At 39.8% G+C, this 16442-nt stretch overlaps 1 protein-coding gene across 2 annotated transcripts in view; it reads left to right on the plus strand.

Annotated features, from left to right (window-relative positions):
- The window catches only part of CHST9 (carbohydrate sulfotransferase 9), a 54650-nt gene that overhangs the window by 12244 nt on the left and 25964 nt on the right, over positions 1-16442 (plus strand). The gene's annotated exons all lie outside the window — the stretch shown is intronic.

Genomic DNA, 16442 nt, shown 5'->3' on the forward strand with positions numbered 1-16442 from the left:
ATGGCTCCTGATTAAGTAGAATTTAAGGGATTACATGGTATTTAACTTTGTGGTCAGAGTAGACCACCCACTGTGCATAATGTTTTTCTTTTCCATAATTAGTTTGAAGTTAAAAAAAAGGAAAAAAATATGGAGGAAGTTGGAAAATGTAGTTGGGTAAGAGGCTACATAGCTTATTTGAGAGAAATCCCAGCAAAAGTTAAACAAGTGTATGATTTGCTTTTATTAGTTCAAAATGTTTAATACTGTAGGAATGTTTAGACCACTACTTGATTACTTTGTAGGTGGCAAAAAACATATATGTAAGTACAGTACAGAGTTTGGAAGTCATGCTGTATACTTTTAGGAAATAAGAAGCAGCATTTTTTTTCTATCTCACAAACATTTATAAGCCATTATTTAGTCCAAAGATGTCAAGAGTCAATTAACACTCAAAAGCATAAATAACAAATTTAATAATTTAAAAGCAGCAGCAGCCAGGCACATCCAGCATGAATATATGATCTACAAATTTAAATCCGCCTCATCATGGTATATTTATTTATATACCATCTTTTTGCCTGACAGGGACTCAAGGTGGTTTACAAATAAAATTAAGAACAACTAAAAAACATTTTTATCATTAAGAAACAATTAAACATTAATATAATTTAAAGCTACAATATACTGGTGGGTGTGTGCGTGTGTGCGTGGGTGTGTGTATTAGACATAATTGCAATAAAAACAACACAGTTCATAAAAACAGTCAGTTCCCAAAAGTCTGTTGGAATAAGGAAGTCCTCACTTCTTCATTAAATAATTTGTTAGATTCTTTTTAATAGGATTTGTAAGTTGCACCTGGCCTGCAAAGAAGCCCACTAATAGAGAAACACTTTCTGCAGTGGCTTCTAAATGAATGGAATTGTATATCCACAAGGGGGTTGGCCCATGCCCTCCCCCAATAGGCAGGCGTGTGTGCAGGAGAAGGAGTAGGGAGTGCGCAAGCCGAACACCTTCACATCTCACTAAACCATAATTTGGCTATGTTTCGAAGGCAGGCTTGCATGTTGCTCTCTTTCTATCTTCATTGTATATATGTACTAATATCCTAATTTGTACCATGAGCAACCAGTCAGTATTTCTATCCAATATTCTACTAGGTTTAATGACTCAATAGGCTATTGTGGTGTTATGAATAATAATAAAAAGTAATTTCAATATAGAGAGGCAATTCAAGAAACTACATTTTGAAAAGGAGGAGACTGACTGTGCACATGTAAGGCCCACGACTGTGAATGAAGCCTGGAAATGATGTTGAGAATCACAGCCCTTTTCCCCCTCAACCAGCCAAAACTCCATATTTGCCTCTCCACTGGAATAGCAATTATTTCAGACACCGCAAAATGAAGATAAATGTAAGGGCACAGATGAGGACTTTAGAGAACTTCTTTCTGTAAGGTGCACTGTGCTACTTAGTAAGGAGGAGATTACCATGGAATGGTTCGAGGTCATGTTTACAGTTCTGAAGTCTCCCAATAGGAGATATGCAGCCAATTTGGTGTCATGGAGGACATGCAAACAAGTTTTTTTCTGTGTTGTGATGATTTCCCCCAATAAGCTACTGCGTTTTTTGTGCCTGCTGTAAGTTATGTTTTACTGCTGATTAAAATGGCATGTGGGCTATGCTAGGAAAATGAACTCTTGCTGGGAATAACTCAACTTCAAATTAGTCTTCTCAAAGGGCATACATGCTCAGCAAAATGTTGAACAGCTGTTGTCACTGTGTTAAGAGAGAGAGAGAGGAAGACTTGTCAACTCATCACCTTCCAAAAGTGCTCTGGGTGTCTTCTGTTACGGGACAGCTTAGCTCTGAGAAAATTTGAAATACACACTGTTCAAAACCATATCCCTCTCTTGCTTTGCATTCAAATTCATCACTTGTACTTTCACAGTGCAGTATATTATTAGTAAAGGAGATCAAAGCACTGTTACCTAGTTAAGGTGATCTTCAGTTTAGATCCTCAGAAATGTGAAAGTCCTCAAAGCTTTATTGAATAGGACAGTCAAGAATGCTGTTCTGTGTTTCATTTTGTAATCCTTAATGAGACTAAAAATGTATACACAACAAAAGAAACCCATTAACAACTTTTTTTCTAATCAAAGCAGCTGTGATAAAGAACTCAAACTCTGCATCTGCACAAGTGTTCCATTCTTACTCATACTCTTGATGAAACAAATCCCTATTTTACTGGTGGGGAGCTGAGAGGAGTTTTCCTTTGTGTTGGGTGACGGTGACGGTTCCAGCACTCTATCTCCACTGATAGAAACTCTTTCATGAAACCACAAGACAGTGATTATATTGCTTTCTTCAAGAAAAAAAACATGTTTTCGTCAAACAGAAAATACTAAGAGAATTGCAGAGGTTTTATGCGGGTTTTATGGTGTTGTTGAGGTCAGTTAAGCAGCACACTTCTGCAAAATGAGGATGGACAGGGTTAACATGAGCCTCAAAGATTGTACTTTGTTTCTTCTAATGGAAGTTAGAAATGAGATGAACAGATACAGTTTCCAATGAACATGTTAAATCAAAAGATGGGACCAATCTCCTTCATGCAGTGAGACAAAATGTCATATTAACTGCATTGGCAACAAATTTGTACAAATTGCAATGGTGAATGAGATACAAAAAAGAGTTCTGCTAACTTTCTGTCTAATTAAAAGTTCATTTAACTTATTTGCAGTTTTGGTAGTCAGGCTTGCCTCTTACCCCCCAAAGGGCTAAAAATGGCAATCAGATGTGAATAACTTCAAATGACTTTTTTTTAAAAAAAACACCCCACAACAAAAAACCTTGTGCTCATTATTATTCCACCATTCAGAACATAAGAATGGAGGTTACAAATATAAGTAGCATGCTCCTTTCCCAGCTTTTATAATTCAAGAAACCAGTCTCGTCATTACCTCTTCAATGGGATATAAATTCCATTTATTGTACACAAAAACCTTCTTAATCCACTCTAATAGGCTGAAAATCCATTGCAATGAATGAGTTATGTGATTATTTGCTTTCTTAATCAAGGGGGAAATGGCACAAAATTTCATTATTTGTCAAATGTACTTTGTTTTTAACTATTTACGACAATACTTGACAGGATGAGAGTCAACATGTAGCCCTATGATTTGTAAGGGTTGTGAAAGAATTATAATAATAGGTACTCTGTACTCCACCCTGCTATTAAATCCTCAGCTTTCAAGTGATTTCATGGTGAATGATGAATTAAGGGATTCTTATGCATCTGTGTTAAATGAAATGCTGAATTTAAAAGTCTCCCGTACACTTAAATGTGCAGGGTAATTTGTCGGTACAAGTTGATTGTATATGGGATGGTCAAAGACAGAAGCAGCTTGGAGCTCTGTCGTCCAGTTCAGCTTACTTGCCATAAAAAGGAACAGCTGGGCAATGCTCAAGTTGCGCCATTACATGGGAAATGTAAGAAGTATCCAGTGTTCTTCACTAAGAGAAGGGTTCATCTTTCCATGTGATACTTCTCCATTTGCCAAGAACTCATATGTGGAGTGGAGTGGACGTGGGAGACCTGAAGTTCGGTTACTGGTTCAAGAAGGTATGTTCTAATAAGAAGAACATTAAAAGTGACCTGCTGGATCAGACCAAAGTTCCATCTAGCCCAGCATCCTGTTCTCACAGTGGGCAACCAGATAATTATGGAAAGCCTGTGAGCAGGACATGAGCTGAACAGCACACTGCCTACTTTTGTTCCCAAGCAACTGATATTTTGAGACATTCTGCCTCTGATACTGATGGTTGTGCACTACCGTGATGTAGTCATTGATAGCCTTATCCTCCATGCAGTTGTCTAACCTTATTTTAAATCCCTTAGAGTGGTCATCAGAGGATTTGGAGAAGGTGACATTCAGCTCCATTTCTCTAACATCTTAATCAGGTGCAGTTATGCAGTGCTTGGACTAGTGCTTGGACATACTGGTGATTTGGATGAGGGCCAATAAGCTGAGGCTGATTCTTGAAAAGATAAAGGCCTGGACTAGGAATTAGGTAGGCTGCCTGTTTTAGATGGGGCTGCATTATCTCTGAACGAGTAGGTGGTACACAGTCTGGTGGTGATCCTGGAACCATCTCTTGTGCTGATTGCACAAAGTGGCAAGGAACATCTTTTCCAAGCTGTGGCTGGTGCAGGGATAGCCTGACTACAGTGACCCATGTGTAGATAAGCTCAAGATTGGATCACTGTAATGCACTCTATGTGGGGCTGCCTTTGGTATGGCAGCTGGAAACCTGGGGTTGTGTCTTCATTAAATGTTTTTTAATTCTTATTAAAAGGTCTATCCCACCCTTGTTCCTAAAGGAGATAAGGGCCGCATGTTACAGTTCTCTATATGTGTTATAGGGGCAACAGAGCCTATCATGCGCCAGCCTCCTCTAATGTGGCAGTTGAGCCTTGCAAATTGGTAGAACTAACCACACACAATCTTGACTGGATGAATTATAGTTAACAATACTTTGTTTTCGCCTCCTTCTCAACAATTGCCCACACTTCATCCTGTATTCTGCTTCAAAAGCACTAAACTATATTAGAAGAATGCATCGTTTAAGGTTCTGGTTTTGACTTTTAAAGCCCTTCACGGCTTAGGACCCTTGTACCTACAGGACCACCTCTCCTAGTATGCCCCACGGAGGACCTTAAGGTCCATATATAGCAACACCCTAGAGGTCCCAGGCCCTAAGGAAGTTAGATTAGCCTCAACCAGAGCCCAGGGCCTTCTCAACACTGGCTCCGGCCTGGTGGAATGTTCTGTCTCTCGAGACCAGGGCCCTGTGGGATCTGATCTCTTTCCGCAGGGCCTGTAAGACAGAGTTGTTCCACCTGGCCTTTGTCTCAGAATCAGTTTGATTCCCTCCCCCTCTTTCTTTTTCCTTTCTCCTCCTATGAAGAGATTGCTCCCTAATTGTTTTAATGTTGTATTAATTGTTTTAATCTTTTAATTGTATTTTAATCAACTTGTTTTAATTATTGGTTGTTAGCCGCCCTGAGCCTGGTCTTGGCTGGGCAGGGCGGGGTATAAATAAAATTATTATTATTATTATTATTATTATTATTATTATTATTATTATTTCCATTTGATGCTGAGCCATACTTTTCAATTGTATACCATTAAATACTTGTGGAAATAGTAGATGTTCATTGGCCCTGCCAAGTGGAGAGTAGAAAGTGGAAAGTGTATAGTCTTAGCTAGAGAAGACCCTGATGTTGCCTTTGCCTCTCTGCCATCTTTTCCAAGTATTCTCCATGAGTGGAAAAGAAGACAGAGGACTGTCATCATATTAGCTTTTGCAGATCCATGTGGCATATAGTTTTATGCCCTAAACATGGATAATAAATGGAAAAATACATCCTCATGCATTTCATTGAATCTTGGCCCAAACTCATTGTAGATAAATTTTAAATAATGTATTTTTATCAAATGCTTTCCTGCCTACCTAATACTTATTTTTAAGAACTGTATATTTCCCCCCAATATCATACTATATGGTACTTTTTCATAAAATCTAATTTCCAAGTGAAGCTGTGCTCTGCAAGCTAAACATTCAATCTTATTTTTCCCAGTGCACCCATACTCTTTTCAGATTTCTTTAGGTTTAGGGGTTGGTTTTAAATGTCATTTATACAAGGTCATTTCCTTGCCACCAACCTGTGTATTCCTTGTGGCATTATTTTACAAAGGGAAACATTAAGCTTAAATGAACTTTCATCTGTATCCTAGCAACAGACTATGATTAATCATACCTCTCAGGTAAATGTGGATAAATAAATGTTTGAAAGCAAAAGCAAATTCTGAATTGGCTAGTGAAAGATTGATTAACGATCAGAGAAGAAGCGTCCGATTTGGTCTTCCAGAGAAGCTTGCAATAAACACCTAGGAGTGAGGGTTTTATATATAGAGGGTCATTTATAGAAACATATATGAAAGAGGAAAATAGGATGGGCAAAGACTTTTCTACAAGTAATGAACAGCTGTGTGTGTACATGTGCGTTCACTTTCATCTGAATTGTTACCTAGGAAGCCGCTTTAAATACTGAGTCAGTGCCTGCTGGATTGAGCCAATGGCCCATCTAGTCTAGCATCCTGTTCTCAAAGTGGCCCACTACTTGCCTGTGGGAAACCTGCTAGCAGGGTTTGAGCACAAATTCACTCTCTCCTTTCCAGGAACTGGTATTCAGAAGCATTTTGCCTTCAACTGGAAACAGAGCCAAGAACAGCCCTCTCCTTCATTAATTTGTCAAATCCTCTTTTAAATCCTTCCGTCTCTTATGGGAGCAAGATCCATAGCTTAACTATGCACTGTGTGAAGAAGTACTTTCTTCATTGGTCTATCTAGCTCAGTATTGACTACACAGACTGGCTGCCACCTCCAGGACTTCAGGCACTGGTCTTTCCCAGCCCTACTGGAACTTACCAGGGACAAAACCTGCACTTCATAAATCATGCGCTTCGCCACTGAACTATGGCTCCTCTCTGAAGGGGAGATTTTGTGGCAGAGTAACAGAGCAACCCAAGTATCCCTTTAGTACTGATGAAAGAAACCAAGGCCTGATCTCAAGGCTTTTATAGATTCCAGGCCTTGGCTCAATCAGTGTTAAAGGGCTTCTTGCATGACTTTCTGTTGATCTTTCTCTTTCTCTTGGCCCTGTGTTCAATGGTAGTGATACACAGTCCCAGGTTCACTGTATGGTTGACACACTTTCCTATTTATCAAAAGATCTCTCAGAACTACTTAGTGCTTAATAGTGGAAATGAATACTGTGTCATTTAATTAACGGTTAGTGTTTTCATAAAACAACTGTAGTGCCGCCTTTGAGGAACATTTTTATGTTTTCAGTACAAGGAGGTGTTCAGAAGATGGAGATCCTCATAGATAATTGCCTCCTCTTGTATCTTTTTGTAGGTCTTTCTTCAACAATCAGTTGCACTCATTGTGTCTTAAGCCCTGCAAACAGTATGCTGTTCAGATGCTGAGCCTGGCAGATGGGCCACACTTTCAATCCAATGTGTCAATATAGGGAGTTTTTTTTGTATCGTATTTGTACCTTTTTTCTTTTTTCAATCAGGCAGCAGGATTTCACTCTGAAAAACCCATTTAGCACAAGACTGGAATTTGAAGAAGTATTGTAAAGCTCTCGCCAGTGGCAAAATAGACATAGTTTAGTTATGTATAAAATTATGGGATTTTTGGTAAAGGCACTCTTGATTGTTTTACTCCTTTTCAATGTTTTATTTAAACTTCAGCTTTTAAGCTTGCCAGAACATTGACATAATTAAAATTGAAATACCGCACAAGGCTGCATTGTTAGTTCATTAGACCAGAAGGGCTCTGAAATAATGAAAAAATGTATTTCTTGTATTATGGAACCAAGTTGTGTCTGTGTTCTCCTTTCCCTCCCACCCAGAATAAAGGATACAATTATTTTGTATTGAGGGATATCTCACAACCTAGTCAGTATTTGAGATGTCCTTATCAGGGTTTAGGGAATTTGATAATCAAGTGCAAGGATCATTAACCAGAATTTTTTCTCAAGCAGTTTATTATTTTTAAAGCCTGGATGTTTTTATCAACCTTTATAACTAGAGCAGAAATAAAACCATTCCAGTTCAGAGGCACAATGTGTACACCAAAGACTATAGATCAGCTGCTGTCAAATCCATTTTTATGAACTGTTTAATTATACTGTCCTCTCGCCTGTGTGGAACAAGCAGGGAACTGTTTAGTTACTGTTCAATGTCAAAGCGGCACTTTCAATTTATTACTCTTCATTTGCAAAAGTTTTTTAGGAGTAGGGTGGAGTTATATCATGTGAGGTTAACTGTTGACAGTGTGCACTGCAGATTTTCACTTACTCAGAAATTTTGCAACTATGTTCTACTTTGCTGGATTTATCACTCTGTCCCCCACACCACACATCTTGGGTGGGGTGGGGGGAGAATCATCCATGTTTCACCTCCCTGGCCCAGGCAGCTTTCCCCTCCCTGCTAGTTTTGGTCAGTCAAGAGGGGCAAGGGTCCAGGGTGCAAGTGGTTGCCCTGACCAATCCAAGCACCTTGTCCAATTTCTTGAGCTTTACTAACTGAAACTCAATCGACACAGCAGGGACTAAACAGTGCTCTGGAACACCCCCTTGCTAATCAAATCCCTTGATATGTAATTGATACTTTTGCCAAAATGAAAGCAAGGGAGATTTTAAGTGATTGATTGTAATAAATTGCGTTCTCTTTGAATTATGGAAGAATTTGATAATTCCTATTCTTAATTTTAGTTATTGTAAATACAGTGGTACCTCAGGTTAAGAACTTAATTCATTCTGGAGGTCTGTTCTTAACCTGAAACTGTTCTTAACCTGAGGTACTACTTTAGCTAAAGGGGCCTCCCGCTGCCACGTGATTTCTGTTCTCATCTTGAAGCAAGGTTCTTAACCCGAGGTACTATTTCTGGGTTAGCAGAGTCTGTAACCTGAAGCATCTGTAACCTGAAGTGTCTGTAACCCGAAGTACCACTGAAAGTACTTATAGAAATTCTGATTTGTGACTCTGAATACCAGTTGCTGGGAATCACGTGAGGAGTGTTCTTTTCCTGCTTGTGGGCTTTCCATTGGGGCATCTGGTTGGCCACTCTGAGAACAGAATGCTAGACTAGATGGCCCCCTTTTGCTCTGGTCCATCAGCCAGGTTCTTCTTAGGTATGGATAACAGTTGCTGGGAATCACAAGTCAAAAGAGTGCTCTTGTAGTCAGCTGCTGCTTGCAGACTTCCCAGAAGCACTCTATGAGGATAGGAAGCTAGATTAGATTCAGCAGAGCTCTTAAATTGAGGGAATTGGCTAGCCTGGAAAAGATTCTGACTAAACATCTGGCATAAGAGCTACTCAACAGTGCAATGGACTACCATGAGTCATGGTGGTCTCTCCTTTTTTGGAGGTTTTTAAGGAGAAGTTGGGTGGTCATCTGTCATGGATGCTTGAGTTAAGATTCCTGCATTGCAAGGGATGTCTACAATTCTATGAACCATGATCAAATTGTAGATGAGTGCTTTTTTATTAGGGGATGACACACATTCAACAGCAGCACTACCATCAAGAAGGATGTTGTGGTGGTGGTTATTTGCTGGTTGCTTTATCTTGCCCAGCAGTTTCATGTACAGTACAGTAGGCTGTCATGTCAACCCAAAACTTGTTGGCTGGTGAAAGGTCCATAAAAGGACATAGCCTTCAAAGAGTTGCCACTCCTTCTTCTTGCCTTCCCATCCCTTGATGCCATACTTTCCTCTGCCCATAACTCTGCTATTATACTTCCTTTTGCACTGGACTTTGCAGGGCTGTGTGTAAGTGGGTTCCCGCCCCTGCCCCCCCCCCTCCTGCCACTTTCCCTGGGAAAACCCACTGTTAATGTTGAACTGGAACAAATTGCAAGTGTTGGAATCCCCAACTGCTGCTGCTTCTGATTCAGTGGGAAACAGTGGGTTTTCCTGTTGAAAGCAGTGGGACAAAAAAGTACTGCTTGGATAGGCCTAGACCTGGAATGTGTGGGCATGTGCCTAGAAAGCACAGTGCAAAAGGAAGTCTGAATAATCCCCCAGGTGAGCATTTCCCATCAGCAGTTCGGATTGATAATGATAATACAGACCCTGATCACTGTGCTAACTTGTACAAGAGGACATTATATTTCTATTGCTGCTCTTTGCTGAAGGACTGTAAAGCTGTAATGGCTCTTTGATCTGGAACTCACTTGCCAAACTCATCTGTTAAGTATTCAGCTCTGTAACATTCAGATCTTAATCTTTGTTGTCCCTTGGTTATCTGAGAAGCAACGTTGCATTGCCTGACAAAGAATTCACATTGTTCCAGGCCTGTGGGCAATAACATTTTTCAGGCTGCTGATCTGTCTTTATTATTTGAAAAATATATACAAAAAATAGTTCCAACAACTCCTCAAATAGCATTTTGTAGGCTTCAGCTACTTTATGTCAAAGTACAGAAGCATGTATGAATAATGTGGCAGAATTTAGTCTAGTTTTTTGTTTTCGTTTTGCTCATCTGATTTCAGAAAAATATAGATAGTTGGGAGGGGGTTTACAGTGTGTGTTCTGAATATTAATACTATTCTAGGCTCAATTATGGGGGTTAGGCTATTCATACCATTTTACTTGCAGACATATTTGTGTTTTTTTCTTGCAATGTAATTTATATAAGAGCTTTCACGAACACTTGCATTTTAGAATGATAAGCCAGAAAAATAAGTGTACTGTTGTGACTTTGGGAAATTCAACTGCTGAAGTAGCCAGGCCAGTTTCTTGGTAAGAGTCCTAAGCATGTCATTAGTCTGACAAAGGAAATTGCTGTGTGCCAGAGGACAAGTGGATGGGCCCCCTCCCTCACCTGGCTGGTAGAGAGAAGGATAATAGCCAGAGTAGAGTATGTGAGAGCTGGGCTAGAAGCTGGAAGAAGCCAGACAGTGAGAGCCATTCCTGATTTTTGTTTGAATCGAAGCCTATGATTATGGGAGAAGCAAAACCTTCTGGGGTGTTAATGCAGTGCGCTCCTCCATCATAGGTTCAAGTTGTATATATGTGTAAAAAGCCATATATTACAAAAACACTACAGCGTTGTCTGCTGTCCCGCATTCTAATGAAACTGACCTCTGGGTAAGTGCCTGGAACCCTGGGAGTCTCACACTGCTCAGAGATTTGGGTAGGGTGCAACAACTCAATAGCGTAATAGGAGCAACAAATAGTTTCACAGAAGTAAAGATTCACAAACAAGAGGAAAGTATTTATGAAATTAAAGCGTATTCTATGCCAGCTAAGGAACTAAAACTTGCTTTCAGGGGTTGGGCCTGTAATTGGTAACTCTAGCAATGTAGCTCCTCATAGGATTGGAGACTTGCCTGTATTTACCTAGCCTAAGGCATAATTTTCCATTATGCCTCATGGAAACACATGAAAAGCTCCCATGCATCTTTGTGGGGATTCCACCAAAGGAACTTGAAATTGACTGTGTCTGTTCTTCATGGGTTACTTGAGGGGGTGTCTCATTAGTATGATACAAATTTGGTTCTGGGTTAATTTTGCGAAGGAAGAGAAGGTGCATTTTTAGGAGCTCGTGGAATTTTCCAAACAAGGTAGTATGCCCTCTTGCATTTGTTTTGTCTTCAAAAGTAAAGCTGCCAAAGAAGAGGAGATTATAAACATTTCTGCCCTAGCAAATTTGACCATATGGAGGACCCCATACAGATAACAGTTACAAAGCTCTAACCTACCTCACTAGAAGCAGGCTGCAGGCAGAAGCCAGAGAGTGAGAGCCATGCTTGATTTCTGCTGGAATCCCAGGGAGAAGCATGGGAGAAGCAAGACCTTCTGGGGTGTTAATGCTGTCGATCTTTGGCTCAGGTTGTACGTATGTGTAAATAAAGGCACCACAATCTCTGCTGCCCTCATTCCAAGGAAACTGAACCCTGGGACCCCTGCAGTCTTGCGCCACTCAAAGATTGGGGTGGCATGCAACAATACATTTAATATAATTGCATGAAATATGACCTGAAGGATCCACTCAGATTGACTTAGATAGGAAAAGAGAGATACAAACAGTAAATTAGTTGAAGGGCTGAAATGACAGTGACAAATGATAATGAACAAACTGGGTTGGGGAAAGATAATCTTGTGGCACAGAGATCATCCTTGGGTCCAGGTTTTAAATGAACAATTAACATCTTCATTAGTGTGATAAATGAGGAAACAAACAGTATGTTTAGCACCTGTCTACAAAATGGAGGAAAAGAAAAGCAATATATTGCCAAGCACCTTGCAAACTTGAAACATGGACAGCTAGCTGTGTGTGTGTTTGTGTTTAACAGTCATACATAAAAGCATTAGCAAAACTTTTTTCAGTGTTTTATGTTAACCCAGGATACAGGGATATATCTATATATCAAACAGGGATATATCTATATATCAAATAGACTTACCGTAGATATGGCTAATAAAATGGATGGAAACCATCATTGCCCCCAATGTGGTGACAATAAAATAAATGATGCAGAGAGGGAGCTGCAGCCCAATATAGGAAAAGCAGCAGTAAGGGAGCACCTGGATTCCTTCAACAATACATAGCTAAGAGTAGCCAGAGTTTCTGGTGTAATGCTAAACTAAATTGTAAGTGAAAGCTTCTAAACTTCTCACAGCTATCCTGGAAGAGGAGAGGCAGGGCAGGGGAGCACATGACCCCTGAAGGAAGGCATAGCTCATTCCCATCATGATGAATAATGGTTTGACAGTGCTTGATAGACTCTCATGATTCAGTTTTAATAAGTGTGTAGTTAGTTTGTATAGGGGACGCGGGTGGCGCTGTGGGTTAAACCACAGAGCCTACGACTTGTCGATCAGATGGTTCGAATCCCCACGACGGGGTGAGCTCCCATTGCTCAGTCCCTTCTCCTGCCAACCGAGCAGTTCAAAAGCACGTCAAAGTGTAAGTAGATAAATAGGTACCACTCTGGTGGGAAGGTAAACGATGTTTCCGTGCACTGCTCTGGTTCGCCGGAAGCAGCTTAGTTATGCTGGCCACATGACCCGGAAGCTGTACACCGGCTCCCTCGGCCAATAAAGCGAAATGAGCTCCACAACCCCAGAGTCGGCCATGACTGGACCTAATGGTCAGGGGTCCCTTTACCTTTATGTTTGTATAGTGTTCATAGTTTATTTTTAAAATTCTTAATTTGCATTTAAAATAATCCAATCCAAAAAATAATAATCAAATGTCCAATTGACTACAGGCACAATTATTTCACTCCTTGTGTTTAAGTGTTTTTCCTTCCTTCAAAACGAAACAAAATATGCTGGGTTAAGTGTACAGAGTCACTGTACAAGAGCATGTATATGCAGTATTAGGTCTGAGGACATTTTGGAGCCAGATTTTCTGCAACAGAGCAAAAACACTCAACTGTTAATAAGTGGAGAGAGGGGTTGAAATTGATTGGAGTATGTTAGGCTGAAAAGCACTAAACAAGGTTTTAATGTTTAAGTAACGAAGCTACCTTTTGTTCTCACATCAGCACCAACAGAACAGCTGGAAATAGATGTCCTTTTGAAAAAAAGGTCATTGAAAAAATGCTTTGACATGCCATTGGAAGTAATATGAGGGCAATGCACACGGTGACACCAAAAGTTCACCAGAAGTTTAAACTCTGCTATCTATTTGTAATAGAGAAGTATAGTTGCTTCTCTAGTTATAATATTTTAAGGCGTTCTGGACATAATTTAAAAAATTGTTACTGATTTCATTTTACAATGCCCACCTCTGTTTCAGGATCACTAACACAGCACCTGTTGGTCCCAGTGCTTCTGTCAGTACCTCTTATAGTGCCTGCAAAAGGTCTTGGTAAACATCTCAAAAATTCACAATGCCCATATTTCATTGGGTGCTCAGATTGGACACTCACTATTCCTTCCGCACTGAGAAGAGGTGAAATAACTTCTTTCTGTGAGTTAGTGTGGTGGTGGCTGATGTAGTTGCCTTTTTTCTTTAATGGTGGACATGTCTGCACCATAGCTGTCAACGTTTCCCTTTTTAAAAGGGAAATTCCCTTATTCCGAATAGGATTCCTCACAAGAAAGGAGAAAAGTTGACACCTATGGTCTGCACTATTTTATGATCCTGTCTCTTTTTCTACTCTTTTGGATGTGGCAGTCATTTTGTTTTATGACACACTACGTCAGCCATTTTGTACTGGCACCTATAGCACTTTCTCAGAATTCCACATATTAGACTATTTTCTCTCTTCTTTTTTATTATAATGCATGAGTTACATTGCATGTGAAAAATAGAAATATAATACCATTAGAATTCTTTAACATGTATACAAAATCTGTTTCCCTACTCCAGCTTCTTGTTGTTTTCACTATTTACGGTGGTTATTTGAGTTAATGGTCAGCTTCTGTCCTTCATTTCTACAGTCCTTTGCTTCTCACATGAGATTTATAAGCCCAGTCCTAGTATGACTTACGTGATTGCCTGTACGATTCACATAAGTGTGAGTGTTAGTGAGTGAGGAATAGCATGTGAGGTGAGGCCTGAGAAAAAATGCCTGATTCTTTCAAAACGCAGTGTTACTTCTCTTTTCCCCAGCAATCCTCCATCACATTTCAAGCCTTCTCAGTGCGTACCAAGAGAAATTCCCTACTGATAGTTTTGTCTACCTAAATGGAAAAATTCTCGCAGTTTTTAATCTTTTAGTTAGCTTTTTGAATTAAAAGGTGTCAGTCGTTTTGGTGCTCCTCAGCACATGTACTGGGTTGTGCTTAGCATGTTGAACAGTATAACTATCAGCTAACACATCACTTAATGCATCAGCTTAGACCAGCAAAAGAACAGACTAAAACAGAATATATCAATGAGAAGTCACCACACACCCTTCTGGAATGGGAAAGCCTGCATACCAGATGTATTCCATATTTAAGTCATACTACATCCATCACTTCTGTTTCTGTTTAAGTATATTGAAGATTGTTACTGTGGCTTTTTTCTTTATATAAATGTGTGTGTGTAGTATACCCCACTATTTGCCTTGTATTTACACCAGTAGTTTCCACATGAAGCTGAAGTCTTAATATAAGACAAACTGCAGGAAAGTAATGAGGATTTCTGATATATGTGACAAAAATTAGTCCCAAAGTGCAATACAAGTAGCCAGTTGTGTTCACATTACATGCTGGAAAATGTTCTAGCCACATAAAAACCATCAAAATGACCACAGCCAGTTTTCACAAAAACTGAATTTGGCTAGTCCTGGAGACATGTTGGCTCTTGTATATTCAATAATGCAAGATACATTTTCCTTTGGTGAGGGAAATGTGTTGTGAAGTAGATCTTGCATTACATGAATTGGCCTACAGAACTGTAAAACAAAACCTCATCCACCACCATGTTAATTCAAATTTTTCGCTTGATACATGCATTTCTCACTGGACTTCGGTTTGGGATGCTCAGTGCACTGATTTGCTTTATCTGAATTTCTTCCCAAAGAAATTGCTGGGATTTTTTATATCAACCCCCCCCCCCCCATTAACTGGATTTTTAAAAGTTAGGTAATTCCTCATGATTTTGTTTAGGTGATTGAGTTAGACCGTCCTTACGTTGAATACTCTGTGCTATTCTTCCATGGAATTCAATAGTCGCAGCATTGCCATGTTTGAATGACAGTTAAGTATATGAGCTCACTCCTTGACAGGAGGTCACATGGCTTTGTGATAAAGTACAACATTAAGTGGGTTTCTGAATAATAGAGTTTGTGAGTTTTTTGTCTTGTGCAACTTTTGACAGAAGTCTTCGGCCTTCAGTGAATAATTTTGAATACCTGGAACTTCACAGCCAAGCTGCCAATCAGGCTGCCACCTTTACTTCCCTTCAGGCTTTACAGTGAAGGAGATGGGAGAGGCTCTGAACATCAATTGCTGCCAGATTTCAGCATTGTACCGCAAAGCAACAGGCAAAAATGGCACACTTTCCCCAGCCTCCCGTGTTTCAACAGCTTGACAAGTTAGGCAGCTAGGCCCCTTGGTGAAGCAGATCTGAAGATTCTCCCTTTCCTCTGAAAGACACAGTCTTTCTCACAGTATTTCTCAACTATAATTGAAGTGGGATAAGGCAGCATGAATGATCACATAGTCTCTGGTCAAATCCTTCTTGTGAAAGAGAATTAGAGAAAACATCAATGCTGTGGAGGTCCATTCAACTTCTGCTTCTTCCAGTTGAAGAAGTTATCTGAGATTTCAAAGGGACAGTCTACTTTTTTTGAAGAAGAAGAACTATTTGAAGAAGTGGTGGTGGCTAACTTCATCTAGGTAGTAAAAAGATGATGGCCATGCTGTTGCAATGGGGCCGATGTTGAAAGTCCCAAGCTTTGTTATAGGTGCCCTTGGAAAAGTCAAGTTTTTCAGTAAGCCTTAAATATCCTTCTAGACAATGGAGTAGTAATAGTCGTTCCGATTTCAGAAGGATTGCTATGTGAATTTAATAAAATTAAGCAATTCAAGACAATATATACATGATTAAGAAGAAAAACTAGGGAACATGTATATATATATGAATAAACAGCCATAGTTTTTCCCCCAAAAGGAATGGGAGATTATAGCACCTCAGCTACAGAGTTATTCATTTAGGAAACGAGAAAGTGTGTCTTCTGAGTTTATGCCCATAGCTATTTGAGCATGGGGGGAGGGTTGTTGGAATGACACGATGTCCCATCCCTCCACCCCCCGTTTCCTTCCATTTAACATGCTGTGCTATTTTTAATGTGTTTCTGTAATGATGCATGTCTGCTTCCTTTGTGTTTTTTTATTCTTGTTCAGGTATAGTCATTAAAGGATCAGGTTTTGTGTTGGGG

Source organism: Podarcis tiliguerta, assembly GCF_965153285.1.
Source record: "Podarcis tiliguerta genome assembly, chromosome: 7".
NCBI lineage: Eukaryota > Metazoa > Chordata > Lepidosauria > Squamata > Lacertidae > Podarcis > Podarcis tiliguerta.